Source organism: Phascolarctos cinereus, unplaced genomic scaffold (genome assembly GCF_003287225.1).
Source record: "Phascolarctos cinereus isolate Bilbo 61053 unplaced genomic scaffold, phaCin_HiC Scaffold_1;HRSCAF=81, whole genome shotgun sequence".
Lineage (NCBI taxonomy): Eukaryota > Metazoa > Chordata > Mammalia > Diprotodontia > Phascolarctidae > Phascolarctos > Phascolarctos cinereus.
In genome coordinates, this window is record NW_027555514.1 from 145,189,438 (window position 1) to 145,203,844 (window position 14,407).

The window sequence follows — 14,407 nt, forward strand, 5'->3', positions numbered from 1 at the left end:
TTGTGACTAATTATGCAAATAAAAAATTTAATTTGAATTTAGACCTCAGTAGCTTGACCCTTCTACCTAAGCAATCTTTTTTTTTTAGATTTTAAATCTATATAATTATATAGTAAAGCAAAATTATAATATAATTACTAATATATTAAACAATTACATGAATAACAATATATTAAAATATACATGTAAACCCAGATCACAACCTCCCACCAATATACTCAATGGCAGTGGTAAAGAATGAGCATATATTAAATAATCTTTCTTAGTCACAATTTTCTCTGAATCAACATTTTGAGTTTATAATATGAACATAATAATTAATACACTGACTTTAGGACTGCCCCATACTCGAACAGCCTCCATTCTTGTCAAAGGAAGCAATCTACACATGAAACAAATAAAAAATAATTCAAAACAATATATAATCAAGAGCTAAACTATGATATGTAGATTGTAATTGTTATAGGAGTCCAGAGAAGGGAGGCCTTTGGACTTTGGGTAAGGAGAATTTCATGGAGGGAGTGATATTTGAGTTGGACTTGGAAAAATAACTAGGAATTGACTAGGTTTTGGGAAATGTGATGAACAAAAGCAAAGAGGTGGGAACTGTGATAGCAAGAGAGAGAGAGAGACTGAAACATAGAGTACATTTGGAAAATAAGTTTGCAAAAGTAGAGTAATAAGAGATAACGGGGGGATGCTGAAAGCAAAGTAGAGGATTTTAGACCAAGGAACGTTAGAACTGAAAAAGACAAAAGACAATCTAAAAAAGCACCTAGTTTTACAAAAGAAGAAACTGAAACCAATGAAGCTTAAGTAACTTAGCTAAGAGTATACAACTAGTTAATGACAGAATTGGGATCAGACCCTCATTTTACTGATTGCAAGTGTGATATTCTTTTTCATTTATTTCATACTCTTCATCATCCTCTTTTGGTAGCATTCCATTTTGTCAGCATCATTCTTAAAATATAGTACCCAGAAATTGAAATAATGTGCTTCATATAATGTGATCATCATGGAGAACAATGAAACGCTTACCTGTCTTCAGCTGGATATTACGTTTTTTATAATTTTAGCTCAGAGTGCGTTAGTTATTTTTAACAGCAGTATTGCTGTTGGCTCATATTGACATTGTGGTCAACAAATCACTGCTCTTTTGTTTTGTTTTCACAGAAAATGTTCTCAAACCATTTATTTATTTAGCTTAGATTTAAATCGTTTTTTTCTTTCCAAACAAAATTCATTTGTGCTTTATTTGTATCCGTATTCCATTTTCATTATACTGATTTCCCATCATTCCTTGAATCAATTGTATCATCCAATGTAGTGACTAGCCCTCCCAGCTTTGTATCACCTGAAAAATTCATAGAAATGTTTATAAGCATGCCAATGAGGTAGGAAATTCACAGTAGAGTCTGAGAAAGAGAAATGACACAATGAAAGGTATATTTGTTCTCATGAAAAAAGAGAGCGAGAGACTAGAGCCAGGGTGTTGAGCTATGAATAATACAGGCATGAGGTGATAAGTGCCTTGGACAAAAATGGCACTACTAGGAATGGGAAGAAAGAGTTAAATATGAAATATATTTCCCAGACAGAATAAATAGGTCTTGATGACTAACTGGTAATAGTGGAAGGAGAGGGATGTGTCAAAGATGACTCAAAATTCACTCTTTCTTTTAGCAAACATTCAATGAGTACATACTGTATGCAGTGGTTGCTACTGGCGGAGAAAGTTATGTTCATGACAGCATCTATTTCAAGGAGTTTATAATCTAATAGTAATGATGAGACAGGTAAACAAATAAACATAATATCAGTTATAATGTGTTAAGTGCATAATAGAACAAAATACCATGAGATTAGGGTTTTGGTTTTAGGTTTGTTTTAAACAGCTTCATTAAAATTGTGTGGAAGGGAGATATTGCAGAAAATAGAAGAAATGTGAGGAATTAAAAGCAGTTTGTATCATTCATACATTTGAGAAATTTGGCAGCCAAATAAAGAGGAAAAGATAGTAGTTAAATGGAGCAATAAGATAAAGGAAAGAGATTTTCAAGATGGAAGAGACATACGTACATTTAAAAACAACAGAGAAGTGGCTACTGGGGAAGAGATTTAAAAGATGTTTGAGAGGGAAAGAGTAAGTGTAAGAGAAAGATCCTTCAAGAATTGACATAGAATGGTAACCAAAATAAAGTTGGATTCATCTAAGTAATTAAGTTAATTTTAGAAGCTCCATAATTTTTTTAAATTTCAAAATTTTATTTTAAATTGTTTTGTTGAACCTTTAAACTCAATAAAAAGTTATTTTAAATTAATTTTGTCATGTATGAAGTCATGAATCAAATATTTCTCTGTATTTAGGCAATTCTCATCTGTCAATTTTCAAATGGGTTACCCTATTTGAAAATACATAATGACTTTCATTTATAATGAGCTTCACATGAATAACTATTAATATAGTAGCAAAACTTCTGGAAATATCAACTATCATCTATCATTCTTCTGGGAATCTAGAAAAAAATAAAAATCCTTCTGAACAGTGATAAAAATAACTGTAGTGCAGACCATGAACTTTACTCTATAAAAGAGACTAGGAGGCTTTAGATTTGAACCTGATGACATATAATTGTGCTTAAATTAAAAGTAGAAGGTATGATTGCCTATTTCCCTATTCATTCCCACTAGTTTAGGAGCTTGGTCAAGAATCAAGGGAAGTTGCCTTTCATATATCAATTCAATACATGACTAAATTGTATTTATTACCCTTGTTTAATGAGGTAAGGTGGTGTATAATTTCTTTTTTTAAAGATTGTAGGGGAAAATAGTTAAAATGTAAAAATAAAGCCAATACTTACAGAAGAAAAGCATTATGTGGAAAATTCACTATTTTTTTCAGTTCCCTAATGATATCAGTTAAATAAGATAAATCACATGTATATTACCCAAGGTGGATTACATGGCCTACTAAGCTACTATTTCAAGACTGACCTCAGAGAACCACTTAGTATGCTTTCTTAGTATGGCTATCCTACTAACTATGCCAATGGAATTTTACTCCAAACAAAGTTCCATTTAGTCCTAGGTTAATAACCTCATTTTTGCATAGCTACCACTAGAAGAGTTGCTAAATTAAAATGAGTAAACCAAAGTTCAATTCAAGCCAGGCATCCAGAGAATTAAAAATGCCTTATTCAGTTAACAGTCTCAAGTAGGGTTGTCCTTAGGAGAAAGTAGACTAGGAAGATGTCTATATGGAGTGACTTAAAGGTCTCTGTATCCCAAAAATATTTTACCCGCTGTAAAGATGCCTGAAATTCTTCCTTTAACACTTTTCAGTCTGCAAAAAATAGTCCATAAAAATTGAAATAGAGAGAGAAGCAGCATCATGCCCCATATAAAGTCAGCCTCAAAGTCAGGAAGTCCTGAGTTCAAGCACTACCCATGACACATGCTGACAGGTCATTTAACCTCTCGGTACCCCCATGCAGTTGTCTAAGACTATGATACAGAGCAGTTAGTGGTCTGCATTGATAGAGAATTTCTCACCAGAGATCCCTATGCCAATGAAATCACAGTGGGGAAAAAGAAGAGAAAATTCAAATAGAATTAATGTCTTATTAAGTAAAACCTTAGTGGTATTTTAATTTAACAAACAAAAGAAATTTGAAAGACATTGCATGAATGAGGGTATAAATTGTGACATGCTTGTCCATTGTACAGATGATAGAAGGCCCAAATGAGATAGCTAACATATTGGGCAACAGAACAAAAATCCAAAAGGATCTTGACAGTGTAGAACTGTGGGCTGATTCTAATATGGTAAAATTTAATAGAAATAAGTAGTAGAAGTTTTACATGGGTTCAGAAAAATCACCTTCACAAGTACAAGATAAACTGGAGATCTTAATGGAGTGAAGACACAATATGAGTCAAGAGAAGAGTATAATGTGGCAGCCAAAAGAACCTAATGTAATCTTAAACTACTTAAATTATAATTAGGAATATTGTCTAAGAATTGAAAGGTTATAGTCCTGCCTGCTGTACTCTACCTGGTCAGACCATAGCTGGAATTTTGTGTTTGGCTTAGGAAGTTATATTTTAGGAAGGATATGGGGAAACTGCCAAGTATCCAGAAGAGAGCCATCAGGATGGGAAGGGCTTCAAGATTACGCCATATGAGTATCCACCCTCAAAGGAGATAGTGATGTTTAATTGGGAGAAAGGATGAACTCAGGGTGAGGATGGAACTATGTTGGCTTCAATCAAGTGTTTAAAGAGCGGTCATGTAGAAGTGGAATTATTGGACTACATACACACACACACACACACACACACACACACACACACAAGAAATTAGCTTTATCCCAGAAGGTAGAACTAAGAACAACGGATGAAAGTTATAGAGACGAAATTTAGGCTTCATGTAAGGGGAAAAAACTTCCCAACTACTAAAGGGAGACTGTGGTAGAAAAGGTTGCCTTAGAAAGGTAGTAATAGTTCCTCATCAATGGAGGGCTTCAAGTACAGGCTTACCACATGTCAGATACCTGAACCTGAATAAATTTTTGTTCTAGTACAGGTTTGACCAGAAGTCCCTTCCAACTCAGAACTTATGTGATTCTGACTGTGAAACACAACTGTTGGCAAAAGGGGAAGCCAAGAGTGAGAACAGGATTCATAAAAGGGGTACTGGGAATCAGTGTGGTTCAGTGAAAAGAGGGCAGAATTGAGAGTCAGAAGACCTGGTTTCCAATCCTGCCTGTTATTACTGTGTAACCCTAGGTAAGTCATCTAATCTTCCTGAACCTTTGGTCATCTATAAAATGAAGGTGTTTAAGTGGACAGGCTCTAAGATCCTATCCAGTTCTAAATCTATGATCTGTAGTATCAGACTAAAACTTGACCTACTTCACAATCTTTCCTGGGGTAGTACCTGATCAAAGGGTCTACCTCATCCCCCTTGCTACAATCAGTCATGGAAATAACAGGTTACTCAGTCAACCTGAGTGCTATAAATGTCACCTGAGCACCAGGGTAACCTGGTCCATGGGTGGGTGACCAAGTAACCCAACCCCATAGAGAAGGATGGGGCTTCAGGAGGAAAGCTTACATGTGCCTTGGCTATTTTAAGCTACAGTCTGATGATTATCTGCTTTTTCCCACCAGCCCTAGGGACAGAACTGATAAGACAGTCTCTAAAGATTAAATGCTACACTTCAGGAGTCAGACAATTTTGTACTCAGCATGGAAACTACCTAAAGTTTGCAGAAAGCTATGGGAAAAGAGATTGAAGAAAAGAGGCAGGAAATCGGGGAAAAGGGGAAAAATTGAGGGGAAAGTTGAGTAAGGTAGGTATAAATGAATTTTAAAATTTCATTTCTGTCTCCCATAGATGTAAGCAAAAGAAAAGCAAAAGAAAAGATCACAATCTATATTGACATATACCCATATGTTCTTTGAGGAATATCCAGAGTAATATTGAAGAGCATCATCATGAATGTTCCAAAACTTTTAAGAGCAAACTCTAAAATTTTCATAATCTCTCTGTTTCTTCCTCTGTGCTTCCAACATGAGAAGGTAGTATGCTGTAGTAGAGAGAAAATCAACCTCAGAATCAGGATGATCAGAATTCAAGACACACATCTGACATTATCTTTTAGACAAGTCATTTAATCTCTGTGTACCCCTGCAACTCTCTAAGATTTCAAATTACAGAATAGTCATAAATCTGCATTGGGAGAGGGGGTTTCCTACAACAAAAAGAAAAAAATCTCAGGTCTGGCCAGAGGAAACAACATATAAATTCTTTTGCATACATAATTTCCTTTGATCCTCACCAAAAACTCCTCTGAGTTATGCAAGACAGATATAGCTCAGGAAGAATAACAAATTTTTCCTAGGTCACATAGTTAACAAATTACAGAAGTAAACCTAGAATCAAGTCTTATGAATCTTGGAAAAAATTATCCTCTTTGAAAAGGCTTTCTTTATTATTTTAATTGTTCCGTGATTGGTGAATGTCAACAGGACTCTAGACGCTGTCTGGTTTAACTTACATTACATGCAAAAGAAAAAGAAAATAAATCAGACTTTTTAGGGAGAAGGTCAGTTATTTTAAAGATACCAGTCACCAGGTGTGGTAGAGCTAATTGTTGTTTATTCTTCATTCTTAAAGAGGACTATGACATGAGGGAGGTGATGCCATGACATGCAAGTGAATTGGATTTAAGTGAGGGAGGGCTGTGCAGAGTCACCAACCTCATTTTATGCTCCAGAGCCATCTGGGTCCAGTGGCAATACATATACATATATTATTTATATATATATATATATATATATATATATATATATACATATACGTATATATATATGGAGGGAGAGAGAGAGAGAGAGAGAGAGAGAGAAGAGAGAGAGAGAGAGATGGATGCCTGGAGATGACCCAGGATACAATAGGAGACCTTGGTCTTTTTAAGCTGAGGTCTCTCCAAGCTTTCTCAGTTTGACTGGGGCAATGACCATTCATTCAGTGATTGAGGCTTAATAAGAAATGAGGCAGACATTATGACATGGCTCACCTCCAATTTAAAAGAGGTCAATGTTTGTCTGAAAATTTTTATGTGAGAGGTGATGGTACAAGAGTTTACTTCTTCACACAAGATGAGCTAGATATACTATTCACTACTGCTGGATTGGAAAAAGTTCAGAATATGGTGGATCACCAGCTCCAAGTAAACTGGGGAAAACAGCTGACAATGTATCAAGTTTGTATCCACTACAAATACCACAAACCCTTTTCCCCAAACACAAGCTGAGAGGAAACAACTATTTATCTTGTTAGACCTTGGAATGAGTATTGCACTAACAAATGTTATGTTTCTGTGCCTTTTTATAAGAATAGAGGAAAGGAAGGAAGGAAGGAAGGAAGGAAGGAAGAAAGAAAGAAAGAAAGAAAGAAAGAAAGAAAGAAAGAAAGAAAGAAAGAAAGAAAGAAAGAAAGAAAGAAAGAAAGAAAGAAAGAAAGAAAGAAAGAAGAAGAGAAGGGCCTCTTTATCCAGTGAATAAAAAAAAAAATTTATCTGGGAGGGGAAGACTCTCAGGATTTCTGGCCAAAACAGAAACAATTGCTGTTTACATTCATTCTGAACCATTCCGGGCCCAAACAATGACCAAGTAGGGCTTGGCCTGAGACCTGTTGTTGGACAATCACTACAACAGGGAAGCTGAGACTGCTGTACTGCTTCATCTCCAGAGTTCTGAGCTACAATGGGCTAAGCTGAAGTGATCCAGATCAACAATGGAAAAGGCCAAAGCTCTAGGGTTGATGAGGAGTGGAATCAGGTTGGTAAGTGGCCATTGCACATCCATCCCAGAAATCCCAGTTTCTAGATAAATATATAGACAGACAGATGGGGAAGGAAGGAAGGAGGGAAAGGGAAAGAAAGATTGCCCAGAAGATAGGACATAGTTATAGTTAATGCCTTAATTTTGAATAGATTCATAATCTGGATATTCTACCTGATCTTGCCAAACCTAGGCAAGATGATGAAATAACAAAAGTCTCTTTATAGTACCCATCTTTCTTACTGATGCCCTTTCTTCCCAAGAGTGACAAAGAGCCAAACATGATTGAAGAACAACAGCAAACTTCCCAAGCACCCATTCCGGGAACCTGTCACTGAAGCTGCTCCTCCTTGACCTGTGCCTCACATTGCCTCCATCCCCCAGTGACAAAACTTGTCATTGATATGTCCTAAGATTCCTCTCCATTGAAACTTGCCTATCCTGTTTCTCATCACCTCAAGGTCTCTGGGCCTAAGACAGTATCTAAATGAACCAAAAAAAACTAACCTGTGTTGATGGACTAAGTGAAAAAGTTTTACAGCCAGAGGATTCTTTTCCCTTGTTACCTGAAAAAAATGAGAGCAGGCAACTAGATGAGCTCCCTCCCAGCTCTAAAAGGCAATAATTGTGTAATTTTCTTTTTTCAGGGGGTCATAAGCATTTTAAGAATGACTTTCTGGAGATGATGCCCCTACTTTTGTTGTTTCTCCAGGAGAATGAGTAATAGTGGAAATTTCAAACTAAGGAGAAATGAATGGTGATGCCTGTTAGTGTCAGGAGTGGTATTTTTGTGACAAGCAAGTACTTGTGGAGCCCCTTAAAGCCCGCTTTCTGACAGGAAGGTGAACTAAATGTGCAGAATGAGTCACACATTTTGGACGTGGCCAACATGGGAATTTGTGATACTTGACTAAACATATACATAACAAAGTTTTTCTTTTTCCTTTTTTTTAAGTAGGAGAGAAGTGGAAGGGAGAGAAAATAAATGCTTATTAATTGAAATAAATTAAGTTAGGCTAACTTAAGCTAATTTTGAAGTAGGTCTTAAAAGACAGGAAGGTGGCTGATGAAATAAAAGCAAATACAATACAATTACATATATGAATACACTCACAACCAAAACACAGCAAATCACAACTGCACTGGGAATTAGAGGACTCAAGAGCCTGATTTCAAATTCTGGCGTATAAAGTTGATAGAGCACAGGAGACAGACCAACAGGCCTGGAGTCAGGAAGATCTGAGTTCAAATCTAGTCTCAAACACTTACCAGTTGTGTGACCCTGGGTAAGTCACTTACCCATTTTTTGCCTCAGTTTCCTCATCTGTAAAGTGGGAATAATAACAGCCCCTATCTCCTAGGGTTGTTTTGAGAATCAAATGAGATAATAATTGCAAATCATTTAGTACAGTGCCTGGCATATAATTAATGCTATATAAATTTTAGCTATTACTATAATTATCATGGGAAAGGGTCAAAGATAAAAGGTAGTGGATTTGGAACTGCCAAAAGTAGCGTCCATTGGAAGAAAGTTTCTAGTGGAGTGCTCTAGTGATCTATTCTTGGCTCTGTATCATAACTTTAACAGGTTTGGGTTTTTTTCAGTGGGTTGGATAAAGCCATTAAAGTCTGCTTATTAAAATTACAAAGGACACAAATCTTGGAAACAATGTATGATAGAGTCAAGATCCAAAATAATAATAGCTAAATAAATTAATAATAAAAAATATAAATGATAATAATAGCTAACTTTTATATGTTTTAAAGGTACTAAAGCACTTTACAAATATTATCTCATTTAATCTTCACAATAACCCTGTGAGATAAATGCCTTTATTATACCCAATAGTCACATAGCTAGTAAATGTCTGAGGCAAATTTCAAATGTAGAACTTCTGGACTGCATGTCTGACCCTCCATCCACTAGGCCACCTTAATCAGCATTTATTGTTCCTACTATGTGGCAGGTGCTAGGGACAGAATGGTAAAAATGACCTAGTTTTTCCCCTCAAGGGCATGCTATATTCTGTTATGAGAGAAAGCATGTACTCATATTAGTGAAGGGTGGGAGACCACTTCCATACCCAAATATTGGGGGTCATTGCCAATCATCTTGACTTATATCTTGCCACCAGACTCCAATGACTCTGGAGGACAGGGTGAAGCTGATGACTTTGCACAGCTCTGCCTCACTTAAATCCAGTTCACTGGCAAGCATGCTCACAATGGCAATCATGAGGGCATGACCCTCATGATGTCACTTCTAGAAAGAAGGATGAATAACAAAAACAACAAACCCTTATTAAGCACCTCGTTAGGCATTGACCTAAGTACTAGTGATACAAAGAAAGACAAAAGATGGTCCCTGATCTCAAGGAGGTTGGATTTAAGCCAGGACTTCAAGGAAGCAAAAAGGTGGAGATTGAAGCTGGAGAATATTCTAGGCATGGGAGATAGCCAGTGATAATGCCCAGAGTCGGGAGATGGAGTGTCTTTGGACTGAATCTAGTAAGATGAAATTTAATAAATTTAATAGAAATTAATGTAAAAAAGTATTATGTTTGAATTAAAAAGCTGACAGCACAACTATAAGAAAGGAGGGGCTTAACTATACCACAAATCTCCTGTAAAAGATATAGGAATTTTCACTAGCCAAGAGTGTGATATGGCAGCCAAAAAAAGTAGATGCAATATTAGACTGCATTAAGAGAGGTACAGTTTTAAGGACTAGGGAGGTGATAGTCCTATGGTCAGACCAGGTCTAAGATACTGTGCTCAAATTCAGGGAATCACATTTTTAGGAAGAACACTGGTAGTAAACTGAAGATCATCCATAGGAGAATGAGTTTAAAGTCATGCAACATGAAAGATGAAAGGAGTAATTATTAATGTGGGATCCATGGTCCAGTAAAGAGTCTGTGGTTTCAAGGTTCTATGAACTTAGATGGGGAAAATTACACTGGTATTTCAACATGATTGGTTTGATTTGTAATTCTATAAATTTTATTTTATACATTGTAAAAAATTATTCTTGGGTGGAATCTATAGGCTTCAGCTGACTGTTATAGGAGTCCATGACACAAAAAAGGTGAAAAATGCAGAGTGAAAGGACTTGGGAGATATTTAGCCTGAAGAAAAGAACCCGAGGGTTGGAGAGGCTGGAAAAGAGAAATATAATTGTTGTCTTCAAGTATCTGACCATCAGCTGAAAAAAAAAAGCAATGTGATAGAGTGGAACCAGTCATTGAGCTTGAAGTCTTGGGAATCAAAACTCTGAGTCCTGGCTCTGCCTCCTGTGAACTGTATAATAATGCCCAAATCACTCCAGCTCCTTCACCTTCTGTTTCTTCACTTGTAAGATGAGGGCTTTGGGCTACATGACCCAAAAAATTCCATTCCAGATCGAAATCTATCATTCTAATCCTAGAAAGGATTAGATTTTTTCTGCTTGATCTCAAAGAAAAGAGCTGGAGCAGGGAGAAAGTATCAAAGAAGAAAACTTAGGTTTGATGTAAAGAAAAACCTCCTAACAATCACACCTGTCTAAAAGAAGATCAGATTGCATTGAGAGCAGTGAGTTGTCCCTCAATAAAAGTTTGTAAGCCAAGGTCCAGTGGCCACCTTTGTATGATGTAGAGAGTTGTGTTATTCAGATTTGGGTTGGACTAGATGACCCAATGTTGAGGTTTTGTGAAAGGTTAAGTAAGGGATATGTGGTGGCACCAAGTGGGCACACACAAAAATTCTGATCATGATGGATGATGGTGATATTGAAGACTGAAATTTAAGTGGGAAGTAAAATGCTGAAGCATTTTGAAAAAAAAAGTATTGACATGAATGCAGTAGGTTGAAAAGAATATTTTTGGCAGTAGTTTTTTTGAAGCCCTAGAAGCAGTATTAATTCACATATAAGATATCAGGGCTCTGGATGAAGCATATCTTGTAAAGATAAAAACAAAACAAATCAATTTGGGATACAGGAAGAAAGGAGATGACTGCTTGAAACACCAGCTGGTGATCGGTAGCAGTCATTAGAAAGAATCTTCAATCATCGTGATGTTTGCAGGAAGATTTTCACCAAGGAAGTTATGGACCTCGGTAAACAGGAACTAATTAATTTTCACAGGACCCAAGAGAAAAAAATGAGTGTCATTCTCCTCTTATACAAAGCAGGAAAAACACACAGATTTTAAGTGGTTTAGGCAGCACCTCAAATGTACTTGTGGCAAGAATGGGAATAATAGGTCCCAGTAATTCTAATTTCCAGCCTTTTTTATTTTTATTTTTGGTGACTCAAATACCATACTATGATAAAAAGTACAAGGATGTATCTTTACTTATAAATGACTTAAATACAAAGGAACGTCAACCACCATATGAACTAGCTATACTGTATTGGACCTTTTACTGTATATAGTTATTTCACAGGATGTGGTTGGACCCTCATCATCACCATAACCAAAAAACAATGAACTACTACAATACGCCAGACACCAAGCTAATAAAAAGAGATAAAACAGACACCCCGATTTTGAGTTTAACTGTAATATAGGATACAACAAAAATATATTTTTAAAAAGCTAATATGAATCTGTGCATTGAAAACATAAGTTAAAGAAAGTTTCTACTGTACTGGTATTAAAATTTTATTGCAGATGGTGGATAAATATAATTGATGGGCTAGTACAATATTCTACTCCATGATCAAATCAACTTTGCCACTGCTTCTGTAAAAGGTTTATCAATCTACTTCCCTATGGTCCTGCTCACCATCCCAATATAACACATGCCCTAGTCTACCTTCCCAACCTCCATTTGCACTGGTAGGTAGGATCCCCAGACAGCAGCTCTTGCTTCTCCCCTCAGTCAACTAAGGGGCTGGTGGTGGGGTTGTTTTTCTAATGCTGTGGCTGAGTGTGTTTTCCCCTTATGATTATTGGTCAATATTAATTTGCAAGACAATTAACTTTTAGAAATAGATGTTTTCTCTTATTCCTTTTTTGTCACTTCATTTTTATTTTTAAAATTAATTTATTTTACATGTATTTATAATATATTATTCCAACTGCCACCCCACTATTGAATGAGTATTGTCTACTTTAGTAAAGTTGGTACAGATGCTACAAATCATCTCTAACCCAAAGCTCTGTTACATACCTTCCATATATACAAAGTTTACAGGAAAGTGTAAGTTCAGTGGAAAGCTAAAAAATGCTCATTGTTATTGTTTGTCCTTCGTTCTCAAATAGAACCATGGCATCAGGGAGGTGATGTCGTGGCATACAAGTGAACTGGATTTAAGTGAGAGAGTTTTAAAACTAACTTACTGTTTTAGAGATGACCCACAGGACACAACCCACTTTCCTTAACCAATGTGAATGTATTTCCTGTTCAACATCACGCTTGTTCATCCAGTTAGCTTTCAAAGACTTTTAAATTAATTGAGGATTTTTTCACACTTGCTCCAAAATCTATGATTAGTTTATTCAAATCCTTGTTCATATCCATTTTTTCTGATTTTCATGTATTCCATTAAAACTAGAATATGAATTAAATTACTGTGTTATGAGATAAGATCTAGGGGCCTATAATTTACTTGCTTCCTTTAAGTTGTACAAGGTAGAAAATGGTAAAAACTATACAATATACTGTAGGTTGCAAAGAATTTGGTAGCACCTACCAAATATACATAAAAGCATGGTCAAGTAGCCAGAATTATACAGCAAATAGTTTATAAACTTATCAAGACAAATTGCTGTTCTACAAATACAAAACTCAAAATATTCCTGCGATTTCAACAAATAAACCATACTAGTACTGGAACATAATCACAAATAAAGCTAGTACAGTAAAATAACTATTATTATTGTTATTGTAAAACTATTGCTAGGAATTGTCCAAGCAGAATGATGACCCACAAAAAATTTTAAAACATTTTCTTTTTTCTTGGTCATTGATCCATTAGATTTTTTTTATTTAGTATTTTATTTTTCCCCAGTCACATGTAAAAATAATTTTTAACATTCATTTTTAAAACTTCGGGTTCCAAATTCTTTCCCTCCCACCCTCCTACCCCTGCTCATTGAAAAGGCAAGCAATTCAATATAGGTCATGCATGTTAAAACAACGTTTTCAATACATGTTGCTATATCAAATACATATAACCTCTAAACAATGGGGAATGAAAAGCTCTCAAAATATAGAGACTTCATAGAAGAAGATGAAATCATGTGGGAATGATTCTTTATACAGTCTTCCTTGTTGTTCTTTGTACATCAAAATATTTGTATTTGTTGATAATTAGCAAGTTTGTAATTTTTTCAAAGTTAAAAATAAATTAAAATGTTAATTTTTTGAGGCTGACGTTTTCAACAAATCTGCAAGTGTGTATAAGGTAGTCTCCCAGGGTTTGGGTTTTTTGTTTGTTTGTTTGTTTGTTCATTTGTTTTAAGTTTTTAGCAACTTAGCATTGTTTCATCTAATTTATGAGGTATTATAAATATCATTTAGCACAGTGATATACCATCCCTTGATACTAAATAAAACTGGTATTAATTACTGAGCACCCAAATTGTTCTGGTAAGCATTCTCCAGCCTTGGCCTTAATATGGTATCAAAGAAGGAGTCAGAGTTCCCTGGGTGCAAATCCCATCTGTGATGCTCACCATTTGTGTGACTTTTGGAAATGAAGGCTTTGGACAAGGTAGCCTCGGAGGACCCTTCCAGGGCTATATCCATGATCCTTTGAGAGAAGCCTCTTCAAATTCAATTTACACAGACCCATAAATCACTATGAAGGTTTATGCTGCCACCTAGTGCTTAAGAGGAAAAAAAGTAAAGGTTTGTCTTTTACATCCAAAGTTGATAATGCCTGTTCATTCAACAAATATGTTTTTCAATGAAAAATGTTCAAACGACTAAGTTAGGTGCTATGTGGGGACCCAGAGGGGAAAAAAAGTACACCGCCTTCTTCTGATGTGTAAATGTGAAATTATACATTAGCTTCTAGGATGGTATATCAGTCACTCTTCTTATTAGTATCATGTTTAAAAATCTT

The 14,407-nt window shown here is 35.7% G+C and overlaps 1 protein-coding gene across 2 annotated transcripts in view; it reads left to right on the forward strand.

Moving 5' to 3' along the window:
* The window catches only part of RELN (reelin), a 548,072-nt gene that overhangs the window by 484,017 nt on the left and 49,648 nt on the right, over nt 1–14,407 (forward strand). The window lies entirely within an intron of this gene.